We start from the raw sequence: 16197 nt of genomic DNA, 5'->3' as shown, positions 1-16197 counted from the left end.
ATTTCTCTGGAGGGTTCCAAGAAAATTCTTTGATGCAGATGTATTTTGTATATCTAATTCCCATTCTGAAAAAATCAATTATCTGTTCATCATAATTTTTCCTTCATCTTGTGCTTTTCATTCTATAATCTCCTTCATGCACAAACTGGAAGATTTTTCTCTTAAGATTATTATAATGAGGAGGTATCTCTTCAAATAGTCTTTTTTTGTTGTGGAATCACAATCCTTTCATGGTTGCACAAGCAGCTGTTATCTACATTTCTTGTATAAGTAGACTTTTCTGCTGAGCTGCTGTACAAATATCATCAAAAGAGTTTGGTTTGATAAAATCAAAGATAGAACATAACCATGACCATATGGATACACTAAAATTGCATTTCCATAGAGTATGCTCCATACTATCTTGATCTGCAACACAGATACAACATCTGGATACAATTTCAAAACCATTATGTCTCATCATTTCATCATCAACATTGGACGATGATGAAATTTCCATATGTTGCTAGCAATAATTAGATGTAGAAAATGTTTCCAAATGAAAGAATCCCAAATTACTTTAGGTTCTCTTATTCTGATTTTTTCAACAACAACAGAAGTTAAAAATATACCTTTTGTATCCCCACTCTATAACATAATGTCAAATCCACCACTCATTGTTGCAGTTCATCCGAGATATTCCTATTTCTTTCCATTTTAAAAGCTCTTTCACCTCATGTTTATATCACTTTTGACAAAATCAGTGAATCCAATATCATTGATGATTGGATATTCACCAAACCATATATCAAACCGAACTGATATTTTAGAACCATCTCCAATCACCACCTTATATCATCTTTAAGAGAGTTCTAAGCCTATTTTGAACCATACCACATTGCGGATTATTTCCAATTAGGATACCATTGTCCATTACCGTCTGTAAATTTTTCTAATAAAAACAATGCCCATTCCTCCTTAGAATTTATTATACTCCACATCATCTTCATTAAAAGAGATTTATTGACAATTTCTAATCTTCTGATACCAACACCTCCTTCACATAAAGGAGTGCAGACTTTTTTCCATGATAAAGTTTTGAATTTCCTCACCCCATTACCTCTAGACCATAAGCAGTTTCTTATTATTTTTTCACAGACACATAAGCAGGCTACTTGTAGTGATAATAAATTTTCTTTCCATGCAATTAACTTATTTTGAATCATTTCCACCATAGGCCACACCATAGATGTTGTAACTCTACCTGGAGCAAGAATGGAACCAAGATATCTATCAGGAAATCTTGTAACATCCATATTTATCCTCTCACAATTTGTTGCTTTCTGCTAGAAGTAACTCCATCCACAAAACATTTGCTTTTAACTTTATTAATTATTTGCCCCGATCTGGATTGATACTCATCAAGAAGAGACATTAAACTTCTAGACTCTTTTTTGCTCCATTACAAAAAAATAAACACATCATTTGTAAAGAACAAATATGCTGGATGAATTCCCCTTTTAATTACCATTGGAATCAGTTTACCTTCTTAAACCAATTGAGTGATATTTCTGCTTAGAACATCCTCAATTAGAACAAATAACAAAGGTGATAAAGGGTCACCTTGGTTTAAACCCCTCCAAACTAAGAAAAAACCACATGATTCATCATTACAGAGATTTTAACTGACTGAAGTAAAGTTAGTATCCATTTAGTCCATGAATAAATAAAATCCATATTTAATCATCACTTTATTTAGAAATCTCGACTAATTGAATAATAGGCTTGAGAAACGTCTAACTTGAGATCTACATTTCCTGCTCTTCTTTTCTTTTTCATTTCATTCACCGTCTCAGAAGCAAAATGGCTTGTTCATGAATTCTTCTACCTTTTACATATGCAGCTTGTTGTGGAGATATAAGTTTTCTCATAAGATTTCCCATCCTTGTGGTAATTATCTTGGTGAAGATTTTAAAACTTACATTGCTTTGCACAATAGGTCTGAATTGGTTAACCGTTTTTCCTCCATGAGTTTTTAGTAATAGAACTAAGAATTAGAATTCAATCCCTTAGGAATATTTTTTCCTTTCAGCAGAATTGAACTGCAGCAACTAGATCTTTCTGAATGATATCCCAACAATGATGTAAAATATCCCTGAAAATTTATCAGGTCCACGAGAACTTTGTGGATCCATATCTATAATACCCTGATTCGGCAGGTAGGGTTCACTGAATAAAATATAGGTAATGGTTTATCCTTTCCTGATACCGAGGTATTTTCAGCAAAATTGGCTCCAAAGTTGGCAGAAAACTCTACAGTTCAGTGTGCTCGGGCGGGAGTAATCCCAATGATGGGTGACCTCCCGAGAGGTTGTTGCCAGATTACTGCAGCGGTCCCTATTTAAAACCCCGCAGTACCAGATAACCGTAGTGGCTAAGTGGGGGAAGTATTGGTGGAGGGCCGGGTCATTACAAATGGTATCAGAGCCGACGACGTGTCACCCGTCGAGGGTGGGAGAGTACGCTGGATGGGTTGTATCAGGTACTGGTCTCATGAGTGACAAGGAACGTCTAAGATCTGGGATTGAATATATTTTGGAGCCGAGGACGACTCCAATTTAAGGTGGTGGTATCATAATACCCGATTCGACAGGTAGGGTTCGCCGGATGGTTTGTCCTTTCCAACATCGAGGCCTTTTCAGCAAAATTAGTTTCATAGTTGGCAGAAAACTCTGCAGTTAAGTGTGCTCAGGCGGGAGTAATCCAGGAATGGTGACCTCCCGGGAAGTTTCTGAACGCAGCGATGCCCGATGAAAATCCCACACTGCCGGATAACCACAATGTCTAAGTGGGGACAGTATAGTGGAAGGTAGGGTCATTACAATATTAAATACCACTCTTTTGATTTCTTCTGCATTAGGAATACCTCCAACATTTCTTGATCTTATGTAGTAATTACTTGAGGAATGACATTCAATAAGTTATCTACAACATTCACTTCCTTGAACTCAAACCTCTTTTTCAAAAAATTAACCAATTCATCTACTATTTTGGTTTGATCAGAAATAATATTACCCTCTGTATCCTCAAGTTCACATATTTAATTATTTTCTTGTCTGATCTTTAAGTTTATATAAAAGAAATTAGTATTAGCTGCACCTTCTATTTCCCATATGTATGATTTTTGATTTTTGTCTCCGGAGAACATTTGCTTGAACCTCCCTACTGCAGTATTCATTTTGAGCTTTCACTAGAGTACTAGGATCTGCTTCATCAAAAGGATTATCATCAGATATTTGATCTTTAACTTTTACTTCAACTTATTTAGTTTTCACTTGAACATTACCAAACACATTCCAATTCCAGTCATACAAGAATTGTTTCAATTTTTTAAACTTTTGCATAAAGACATAAGATGGATCACCAGTTATTTCATCTGACCAACTGAAAAAGCGGGGTAATCTGTATCAACTAGACAGTCAGACTCAATCTTAAGAAAAGTATATCAAAGAGTTATATCTCTATTTCTCAATTCAATCCGCAATCAAACAAATAGGAATTTGCGAGCCCGATTGAATAAAAGAAATAACTTGGATGGTATCAAAAACCAATATCCAAGTGTCAATCAATTTAATCAACAACCAAAGGTTGGATTCGCAATTGATTGAACTTACGCACAATCTGTGAAATTTCAATTATATAAACAAATATAATACGGAAAAGAAATAACACAGACACCAGAAGTTTTGTTAACGAGGAAAACGCAAATGAAAAAAAACCCAAGGGACCTAATCCAGGTTTGAACACCACACTGTATTAAGCCGCTACAGACACTAGCCTACTCCAAGTTAACTTCGGACTGGGATATAGTTGAGCCCTAACCAATCTCACATTAATCAAGGTACAGTCACATTACTTACGCCTCTAGAACCACGCCAGATTCGGCGCACTTGATTCACTTAGCTGATCTCACCCACAACTAAGAGTTTCTACGACCCAAAGTCGAAGACTTGATAAACCAATCTGTCTCACACTGAAAAGTCTATTGAATAGATAAAATAATCTTTTCCGTCTTTTGATAAATCAAGGTGAACATGAAACAATTAATATACCGGACTTATATTCCCGAAGAACAGCCTAGAAATATCAATCACCTCACAATAATCTTAATCGCATGGTAGCGAAACAAGATATTGTGGAATCACAAACGATGAGACGAAGATGTTTGTGACTACTTTTTATCTTGCATATCGGAGATTGAATCTCGAGAAAATCTTAGAGAAGATAATACTCAATCAAGATAGAGAACAACAAGATCAGAATACACAACTACAGAGAAAATAGTTGGGTCTGGCTTCACAATTCCAATGAAGTCTTCAAGTCGTTAACCTACATGATTTCATGAAAAACCTAAGATTAAAGGAGAATCGAATCTAGTCGCAAATACTATCACACAGGAGGTATGGGGATTAGGTTTCCCTGTTGCTAGAGTTCTCCTTTATATAATCTTCAAATTAGAGTTTGCAATCAATGCTACCTTGGTAACAAAACATTCAATATTCACCGTTAGATGAAAACCTGATCAGACTCAAGCTAATATCTTTCAAACGTTAGATCGAACTTAGCTTGTTACACACAAATGAAAAGTGACTTCATTTATATATGATTAACCGCACCTAAACGTGTACACCTTTGTTGGCTCAACAATAATTAACCGAAGTTAGCCATATGAAAACTTTCATATCAACCACATTCTTCTTAACCATAACTAGTTCAAATTACTCAAATAAAACTAGTTCTAGAGTTGTTCAATTGTTTATATTCTCATAGAAGTATACAAGACACAATTGAAGCAAAATCGATTTTGATTCACTCGAATCAAGTCATGAACATTATAGCCACAGTTTGCAAAATATTGCATTCCTTATTATATAAATGTATTAGTTCATGAATAAATCGATTTTAGAACTTAAGTTACTCAGGTATGCATACGGGCACGCATACCTTAAGTACCCGGACTAATTTTGGGTTCGCCAGTATGCGAATAGGTACGCATACCTTCCAAACTCAGCAGAAATTCCCGGACCTGAACCTGAACCTCACGCTAGTACGCTTACCTGTATGCGTACAAGGTTCCCGGACTTTCACTAAACCAACCAGTACGCATACGGGTATGCATACTATGGTTCCCAGACTTGGATTACATATATCCAAGTACGCATACTATGCTTATATCCAATTGTTCTAAACTCCATTTAAATCATTGAAACATTCTCGGAAGACGACAATAGCTGTCTCACACAAACTATTAGCTTCAAAGCAATTTTTAAGTGATCGAATGATCAATACGAAAAATTCCGAGTCTACATCAAATGACTGTCTCACCCAAATCATGTAAGATGTTACAAGGCGATTTCCACATGATCATCTTTTAACTTTCGTCAAGAATATAAGATGAACTTGGTTAAAGCGAAAGCTTACCAACACATATTTCGAGAAATATGTAAGCGAGTTAAACTCAGCTCGAAATATCAAATGTGCATAATTGAAGTCTATATAGCTATACAACTTTTCTCTCAAATATCATATAGAGTAGATATAATTTTGAGTGATAGATGAGTTCAAGTCTCCACATACCTTTTGTTGATGAAGTTCCACAAGCTCCCCTTAGTAGTTCTTCATATTCAAGCGATGAGCGCCATGAAGTATAATGCTCAACTACACTTTCTATACTAATCCGAGACTTAGCTATAAGTAGACTAGAAATCAAGACTTATAGTTTTGGAAAATAAACTTGACAAACAAACTTAAGATAGCAACGATTGCGAGTTCGACCGAGCAGTGCTCTAACAATCTCCCCCTTTGTCAATTTTAGTGACAAAACTATCAATACATATGGAATACAAAACAAATAAACTTTGTAGCTTTCAATCCAAATTTTTGATTTCTTTGGTTCTTCAACATTACTCGAAATCTTCGTCACTTCCAAGTACTCTTGTGATTCTGAACGTGTTAAACTCAGCATCATCGTTGTTGAAGATCCGTAGCTATAACAATGAGAAAACAGTTGCTCTCAATCATTGTCATATAGTGTCATAGTATTATTACACAACATCAAATTCCAATTGTATCACAACTTTGACAACAATACTATGGTGATATGTATCACTCCCCCTTAGTCAATACTCCATCTCACATGAAAACCACTCCCCCTTACATAATGATCCGTAAACCATATGTATTTGTAGTGTGAACTACACGTTAATTCTCCCCATTTTTTTCAATACAAATTGGCAAAGGTACGAAAATTAGTGGGATCCTAATGAAATTTCCATAGAGATACTTCATGACCAAAAGAGAACATATCAACTTTGTTTCGATGATTTCACACAGCCGAGACTAGTGTATTCATCAAGTTGTTTATAGAGATACAATAAAACTCCTATCATATTCCACAGCCGCACTCCCCACAAAGATTTGAAAATTAAGCACAAGTTCAATTAAGAACTCTCCCCCATAAAATGTCATTCCCGAAAGAACAACAAGAGCGACCTTACTTTCACAAGAAAATAAGGATTTCTTTGGACATTAACAAATCACGTGAAACATGAATTTGTATCCAAAATACTCAATTAAATTAACCACAAGTGAACCCATGATTAATTTAATCGAAAATGCCCAACATAAGATATCTTACGGAGCCGCACAATACTTTCACATAGAAGTGGATCAGGGAAAGATCAATACTGCGTAATATTCAAAGATTCTTAAATTTTTATCAATATTTGCATAATGATATCATAGATTTAATCTTTGTAATCAAAAGTTCATCCTATTGTTTTGGGGTAAAAACGTATTCTGCTGTAAATGGTAAATTTGGGTGTGCCGCCAAGAAACGAATCTAAACCCTAAACAAATGCACTGCACGGGAGTACTTTAGATTCGAGAGATCAATCTGTACAATTCTGGCCTAAATCAAGAAATGGTCGTTCCAGCTTTGCTTCAGTTACAAAATGAATGAGAATGGTTGATCTTAGGGAGGGAAGTAAAGAAGGTGTTGATATCAGAATGATTAACTCTGAAGGTTTTATGACTTGTATCAGAATTTGGAACTTTCTTGCGGAATGTAAGCTATAAGTTCTTGGAGTTTTTCTGAATACTTGTGTTGATAGCCGTTACTATTGTCAGTTGAAATAGGTTGAAAACCTATTTATACAAGTCATAGTTGGACGCACCCTGATCTCATAGGAAGTGGAAGTAGTTGAGTGATGGAGAAGTGGGGATCGTGTAAAATTTTGAAAACCATGTTCCTACTATGAGGGGAACAATGGTCGGTTACATCCACTACTTCTCTGATATCACTAACTATTCGCCTTTCCTGACATTTTCTATAATAGGCGTGTTGCACGCCGCACGCTGTAAACCGCCAAACCAATACCCTGATGAACATCCCCCAGTTTGTGACATGTTTGATGTCTCGAGTATTTTGTAGAAAAGTGCAGCACATTGCTGACTGGGTCTTTCCTGCAAGACCTAATTATTCTGACCAATCACGGGCAAGCTAGGCAGCGGGCAGTCATATGTGACAAGACGAGTTGTGAGACTTGCCGCAAGAAATATTATGTAATTCTCTTAAGTTGAATAAATAAGTTATTCATGAAATCGATATTTATTGGATATCGCTTGCAGTCGATGCATGTAAAGCATCGTTTTTAAGCAAGCGGCTCAAAATAATCGATGCTCATGAAGCATCGTTGAATAAAGGCTGTCTTGGTTAGTCGCGAAACTTAATGTCTTATAGGAGCGCATCCAGCCATCTTTGAGCAGCTGTCAGGAGCCGCTCGAGCAGGTCAAGGAGAAAGTCGATCGTCTTTCATGGAAGAGCGGCGGCCAGTGAGGACGATGGCACCTTATTGGTCGCCATGTATTAAATCTAAGTCGGTCAATTTGGCTAACCCAGTTGGATGACTGATATGATTTTCGGCAGTTGCATGCTGCCGTTGATTCAATTCAGGGTTTTTTAAGCCGTGTGGTCGGCGCACTTTGACTGATCGGTTTGTGACATTGCTGGCGTATTTGGAGCAATACGATTGGTCGGGGACATTGTTGAGCCGCTTGTGAATATGACCGCGCCTTTCCAGTTGCTTGAAATCAGATCCTGTCCGTTCAATTTGGCTAGCAAAATTGGACGTCCGAGATTGCTTTGTGGCAGTTACATACTGTCGTTGGTCGTAATAAGGATGTTATGGCCGTGTGGCCAACCTATTTTTGAGATAACGATTTTAAGTGTTAGCTGCGGGCTGGGAGCAGTTCGATCGGCCATGGATATAGCCGGGACGCTGGTGAACATATCCATACCTTGCCCGTTGATCGGAATTAAATCTAGGTCGGTCAGTTCGGCCGGCAAAGTTGGACGGCCACGATTGATTTAAGACCGCCATATGCAGTCTTAATTCCCTTGAAACATTTTTCAACCGCGCGGATGGCCTATGTTTGGATTGAGGTTAGGGTTGTTGACGGCGCGCTATAAGAATTCTGATTGGTTAGAATAACAGTGGGCCCGCTAGTGAGTATCATGGAGCTTGTCTGGCCGCGCTGGGAGAAGGCCAGGCTCGTCTAATTGGCTGGCCAAAACGGATGGTCGTGATCTTTTTGAGACTGACATGGGTAGCCTATGTTCAATTCCTTAAGGAATTCAGCGTTTCGACTAACCAACTTCAATTTTTAACCATAAGTATGTGTTGCGCATTTAAAGTGATCTGATTGGTCAGTGAGAAATAGGGGCCAGCAGCCAACAAAATAGAAGAAGGAGCGCCGCCCAAAGTAGTTTGAGTTAGGGAAAATTGGTCGGCCAAGTGGCGCGGCCAAGTCCTTTCTGCCACGGCTCCTCGGTTTTCTCTTTTCTTCTTATTTCCTATTTTGGTAGGGTTTGCTCCTACTAGCTCCATGGTGAATCAATTTCCTAGTTTGCCTAGGTTTGGTCTCGACCAATATGGTTCGAGATATTGTGCAGGCGACAAAAGACCTAATTTTTAATAAAATTAGATTAGAAAGATTGAATTTTATGGGCTGACACAAAATTAATCAATTTTGTGCGGTCTTATAAAATCACTAATTATGTCTCAGAGGAGAACATAACTTTTCCGTGAATCTAATTAAGTACTTTCATGCACATCTTAATCCTGACACTTCGGGAAATTCATGCTACTCAGCTGCGAGTGAACATTAATTGTCATGTCATGTCAACATTAAGAGTTCGGCTAGGGAACATGGCATAGAATAAGTACTTGATAGGCCATGCATTAGTGAGGAATGAAGGCGGGAGATAAAATTTATGAAATATTTGGGATTACTGATGACGCACCATTCTGGATAATTTTTATATATAAATATATTGAATTTCTCAATACATATGTGAGTATGTTAGAGCGTAGCTCGGTTGAACCCACCAAGCGTTGGTATGTCAAGTTTGGTTGTCATATTTTAGTGAACCAAAACTCATTTAAAGAGTCGCTTGATTATTACTAGAGTCAACTTCGTATAGGTTAACTAGAAAGTTACTAGGATATGAGACTTACAAGTATTACGTGAAGACTTGAAGAATGTGAAGAAGTAAAGAGCTACATCGACGACATCATCATTCCTCTTGAGGTTAGTAATATTTGACTTGAATTGTTTCGTTCCTAACGTATCTTTCAAGTCGTGCATATTGAAAACATAGCTGCGAAGCTGTGAATGATTATACTCTAGTTAGACATAGTATTAAGGAATTACAATACGAAGTATAACGTCTGTCTTTTGAACTTCGTATATAAGACATCGACATAATAATATGAATGCTATTGTGATTATGTATGGGTATGGGTGAAGATTTCGTCCTAAGAAATAATGTTTTACATTTGTTTAAAGGAAGTACAATTCATAAACTTGTTTTGTGAATCGAAAGGGAAATCGCTAGGCTTATTGGTATTGTTATTTATTACAAATCTTTGGATTACCAATATGTGTGTTTAGTATAACCGCTCATAACTTGTTTATGTATCTTGGTAAAACTATTCACAATGCCTAACTTTTGTATTGGTGTGACTTTTATTAGTGAAATCGATCTTAAGTGATCACCTGAGATGGTATGATCGATATATAATAATTGATATGACCAACTCTAGACATTGGGGAACCGATCCTAGTAAGAGGTGCAACCGATCACAAGTATGTGGAATCGATCCTTGTAAGAGGTACAACAAGTCTTAGTAATTGGTAACTGATCCTATGACTTGTGTAACCGATCACAAGTAAAATACCACAATTATGTGGTAACCGATCCTAGTACCTAGTCAACCAATTTTTGGAAAGCTAGTGTGGCCGATCCTAGTACCCACATGGAGGTAGAACCGAAGCTTTGTTTTGGTAGAACCGTGAAACCCATTAATGGTAATTTGATAGTGATGCAAGGCGGAAGCGTTGAACAGAACTAAATCCAAAACTCATACATTTCTGAGATAACACTCAAAAAACTCAAATACTCTTTATTCATCCAAAACTGTTTAATAATAATACATGGAGCTCCTTATATGGATAACTCTACCTTAAATATTTCCTAAACTATGTAAATACTTATTACCTAAAATAATAGATATTTCTAAACTAATAAAATCCCTAAATAAATAATTATATTTCTAAAATATTCTTATTAATTGAAAATAACTTAATTAATTATATAATATATTGCTAGATAATTAAAATAAGTAAACGAATAATAAAAATATGCAAGCATATTTTGTTTCCATGAATACTCCACCATTCTCTCATTCTCAGAAAAAATTCGTCCTCGAATTTTTCTGGTATGTGTTCTTGTATAAATAATTCTTCGATGAAAATCCTTATAGTCCTTCAATTTAAATAATCTTGGCATAATTACTATCGGATCGAAAAATATTTGCGCATCGAAATAGTGAAGTTGATGTCGTTGATCCACCTGATTACATACTGCTTCAAGAGAATATGGAACAACATAACTAGAACATAACATGATCTCATCATCAGGGTAATCATCGTAGACTGGTGGTGAATTCCAATCCACTATAACTTGATATTTTTCAGTTCCAGAAAAATAAAAAATATCATCAACCCTTTGGATTCCAAGCTTTAATCTGGACTCCCAAGAATCTCGCGGATTATGTGCAACTCCTTGAAATCCTTCCTCATTGTCGCCAACGAGGTTTTTTTGTTCATCACCGGTCACTTCCTCCACTCGTTGTAGGCTAGGACCATGATAGGGCTCTTGCTGATGATGCATTTCATCCAATTGGAAGGTGAGCGCCTTAACCTTCCGTTCTAGATCATCTATTACCACTTGCTCTTTCTCATCATTAAGAGCGGATCTTCGAACAACACCATAATCTCTTCCTTGAAACATGATGCAGGAGCGTTGCCAGTCTCTGAACCAACTTATGCAGGGCGAAAGCGTTGAACAGAACTAAATCCAAACCTCATACATTTCTAAGATAACACTCAAGAAATTCAATACTCTTTATTCATCCAAATTTTTTTAATAATAATACATATAGCTCCTTATATAGATAACTCTACCTTAAATATTTCCTAAACTATGTAAATACTTATTACCTAAAATAACAGATATTTCTAAACTAATAAAATCCCTAAATAAATAATTATATTTTTAAAATATACTTAATAACTGAAAATAACTTAATTAATTATATAATATATTGCTAGATAATTAAAATAAGTAAACAAATAATAAAAATATGCAAGCATATTTTGTTTCCATGAATACTACACCAGATAGGATAATCAATCACATAGTTCTTGGAAGTCAGATGAACCAATTCTAAACTCGTTTAAAAGTGTGGCAAATCGGTTCCAAGATTGTAAATATGAAAAAGGATTTACAAAGTAAAGATGTGGAAATACTTTGAACATGTGCAGTAATTCTTATCTTTTATTGTTCAAAGATATTCCTTAATAACTAGAGGAGAATCCCGGATCGAAATAAATTGAGAATCTTTTAATTAAGGTTTTTAGTTTTATATGCTTTTAATTTCCAGCAATTAAATGCATATCTTTAGAAAATAAAAATTGGTAATATGCTTTTACTAATTGGAGATTTTCTACTGAGATTTCGGTCAATATTTGGACAGTGCATTTCCAGGAATTATGAAAACTTTTTTTGGCTTTATTGCATATCTTTGAGAATATTCGGTTTTGGAACTTCCTTGGTCTATAAATATTGAAGTTTGCATTTCGAGAAAACTAATCCTCAGAGCCAGCAAACCTACCTAGTTGTGTTGTTACTGGTGGAACCGTCTATTCAGATAGGAAAGTAATCTAATTAGGCGAAATCTCTTACGACCGCTCGTTTAAAAGACTTCTTTGGGATTAGGAAGCTCTACGAGTACCGTTGGTGGGAAACTAGATAATTGCAGTTTATTATTAGTTTTTGATTGATTTGATTGACTAACGGTCACTACACCATTTTTAGGGATTAGCGACGGCCCCTGGCCGTTGCTGATTGGGGTCGCAACAGATTCCGGTAACACCATCTCTAACTAACTGCAGTGTAACACCACCATTGTTCCCAATCTCTTCCAACAAAACCATTCTCAGTATCACCATTTTCAGATCCTTGTTCGAATTAACAATAGCATCTTGGTTCTTCTCTGCATCATATTACAGACATTCCCTGTATCTCACATAGCATCTCTTGTACCACTAGGTCCACTTCAGTTCTCCCTGACTATCTCTATCAATCACAACGGATTCAATTCCATTTCCTAAACCTTTTTTGTTCATCTCAGTGCCTGAATCTGATCGAAACCCTAAAAAATGGCAAATTAGACCGAACATAGCTTGTAATTCTCTTCATAACTTCAAATTGAACAAACAACAACAACTAATCCTTTAATTCCACCAGCAGAACAACCACAAACCCTAATTGAAAAGATTAACAGAATTGATCAAGAGATCAAAGATAAGATTTATACCCTTTTCTTTACACCTTCTACAACCACACTATCAGAAGCATCATCTTCATTGTTATTTTCAACATCCACTTCACCACCTTCCTACAAATATCACAAATAAAATTGCAATCACAATCAAAAAAATCAAAAAAAATTATACAAAAAAAAAAACACCGATCGATCTACTTACCATAACGTCCTCAACTGGTTCATCCTTGTATTTGTGAGTTCAAAAAACAATTCGAAAATATCAAAATTACAGAAAATTGGAAACCGTAATTGAAAACTTTGGAGAAAATTAATCGATAAAAAAGAATAAAAAATAGAGATTTACCCAATATCACCCATATCATCTTGATCATCGTCATTTATTTATGATGATGTTTGAAGAGATACCGTGTTCTGGGTTTAGGTTTTATTCGTCACTTCAAACAAACAATATGAATCAGAAAAAAAAAAATCAAAACCTAACAATAGTAAGAACACGGTATTGTTAGTAAGAACACGGTACTGATGATAAATATTGAGAAGAGAATAAAGAGCTCAGCTGAGCAGATCGAGATGGAGATGGAGATGAAGATATAAAGGAGAAGAGAGAGTGAGTCTGTGCTTGTGGCGGAGAAAGAATAAAGACCGAAATAGATTAAAGGCAGGACATAGCTAGATTGGGATTAAGGGTGGAAAAAAAAAGAAGGCTTGACCAAAGTTTGACTGGGGGGTGTTTATCAGTCCTAGTATTCCCGACCACACACATACCTCACACACTTGAACCCAGCGCGGTTGCAATTTGCAACCTTACCTGTGAGGTTGCAAAATTCGCAACAGATTCTAGACGTTGTGAAAAATTAGCAACGGGGATTAGCAACAAAAATTTCACAACGGCACTAGTGCCGTTGCAAATCTGGGTTGCGAATCCCTTAAAACGGTGTAGTGGGTTGTTGAACTTTGATTGCACCTAGTTTGTTTATGCTTGAGAATCTTCTCTTCTGGTATAAGATTCACTCAAACTAGATCGAAGTGTCGATGGGGATATTTAGAACTGTTTGTAGATCTAAAGACGTCTGGTGATAATCCATCGTTAACAGACTCCGTTCTGTGTGTGATTTATCACAAGAGATTCAAGTTGTTTGTGTGCAGGTGTTTATTGAAGCTCTAAGAAGATTTGAAGACAAAGAAGATTTCTTATTTGAGTTCATAATATTTGGTGTGCACAAAAATTGATCGGATGGGGATCCAACTATAATCGGTTTATCTTTGTGATAACCTTGATTGATTAGTTGAGTAGATCGACATCAATACATTTCTTTGTGACTAATAGTATTGATTGCATAGTCTAAACAATTACTTTGGTAGTTGTTGAATAGATTGATCTAAGAACCTGACAAAGGAGTTTATTGGGATAAATGGAACAGCCTTTTGTCAAACTCATATCACGTTATTTGAAAATATTTGTTACCGAACAGATTTGTTGTTCCTTTACTATTTGGAATACGAACCAAAGGAATTGTTCCAAGTGCGTGACTTATTACAAGTTGGAGGCGCAGGGATACTGAAGGAACTAGGTGAACTATAGGTTTAGTTTCTTGGTCTCAACTATACGAAGTTGGTTTAGATTTTGTATAGCGGCTTAATTCTGAGAATATTCAATTCTGGACAAGGTCCCGGGTTTTTTTTTGCATTTGCGGTTTCTTCGTTAATAAAATCTTGTTGTGTCTTTTACTTTTATATTTCCGCAATTATAATTGTTTTTATTATAATCATAAGTAAAATACACAAACGTTAATTCTTATTTACTTGATAGCAATCCTATTGTGTTTGGTTAAGTCCGAACCTATTGTCAAGTAATCATACTTCGTTATTGTATTGTCTTGATCTTGTATACATAGACGATCACATGAAGTGTGAACCGATTAGTTATGTTTTCTCGACTCAGTCCATACACAATCATTTTCGGAGAAAGGACTTACAGGTGGAAAAGTTTTAGATTGAGGTATATTTGGGTACCCTCGTCTTTTCAATTGGTATTAGAGCATGCTAACACAAAAAGATCTAACATTCTGTGTTTGGTGCGATCCAACCTATAAGAATGGAATCTAAAAATGGTTTTCATGGAACCCGAGAATGATTCAGTTAACGTAAAGCAAGATATCAAGAGTTTTTAATTAACACTTGATGATAGCATCTACGAATCAATATCTGAAAACAATCATGAATTCATCACCAGAGATTCTACTAGACAAGTTGATCTTGTTAATGATGTAAAAACCGGTGACAACTGGAAAATTTGTCTAGAAGAAATGATGGATGAAATTTCAGATGATGATGACTCATATTTTCAACAAGAAGTAGAAGAGGGCATCTCAGAATACTCTAAACTGAATCCTTTGAAAAATAAAAAATTGAGATCTTCAGATTTCGTTTGTCTTATGACTCCTCTTTGTCGTGAGAACAAGAAATTGAAGAAGGTTTTTCAAGGATATTATATTGGTTAACAATTCGGTGATTATTTTCTTAAAGATCGTATAGACGATCTAAATTCTAAGAAATTAGAATGTGAAAATCTTCGAAGAGATATCTTTTTGTCGAAAAAAAAACTTGTTGAATCTGAAGCAAGGGTTAATTCTCAACTAAAGAGTTTTGAAGATAAAAAAGGTGTATATCTCTCACAAAAAAAAACATCTTAAGGCTGATCTAGATGGTGCTCTTGATAAATCAAGACATTGGAAGAAGAAATTTTGGACCTTAAAAAGTTCAATGTCATCTCAAACAATTTAACCTCAATGTTAGAAGCAAGTAGAAATTATCGTGATACACGAGGTGATCTAATTTTAGATAGTGGTAAATAGGTTGTCGTTCACTCAGACTTGATGAGATTGATTTTGAGAATTAATATAGGAAAATAAAAAATAATATAAACAAAAGCGAGAGTTACTAGGACTAGGATTTCACCGAATTCATATCATAAGGTTCAATTATTTATTCTTCAGAAATTATAGCTCAATAATAAAAACATGGACTCTTATTTTTGCCAATGTAGATTCTCAAAATATTAGTTGTAAATCCCAAGTATGGGACATCAAAGCATTTAAGCAAGCATAACCCATCAAATGAAATGACAACTAATTAATCAAAATCATAATTCTATTTTAATTAGTGCAAAAGTCATATAGAGAATAAAATAATTTTACCCATGTATGAAATTCGGATTCCTCCGTCGTCCCAGTAATGGGGTCTA

Source organism: Papaver somniferum, chromosome 4, assembly GCF_003573695.1.
Source record: "Papaver somniferum cultivar HN1 chromosome 4, ASM357369v1, whole genome shotgun sequence".
Lineage (NCBI taxonomy): Eukaryota > Viridiplantae > Streptophyta > Magnoliopsida > Ranunculales > Papaveraceae > Papaver > Papaver somniferum.
This window is presented reverse-complemented; position numbering follows the sequence as displayed.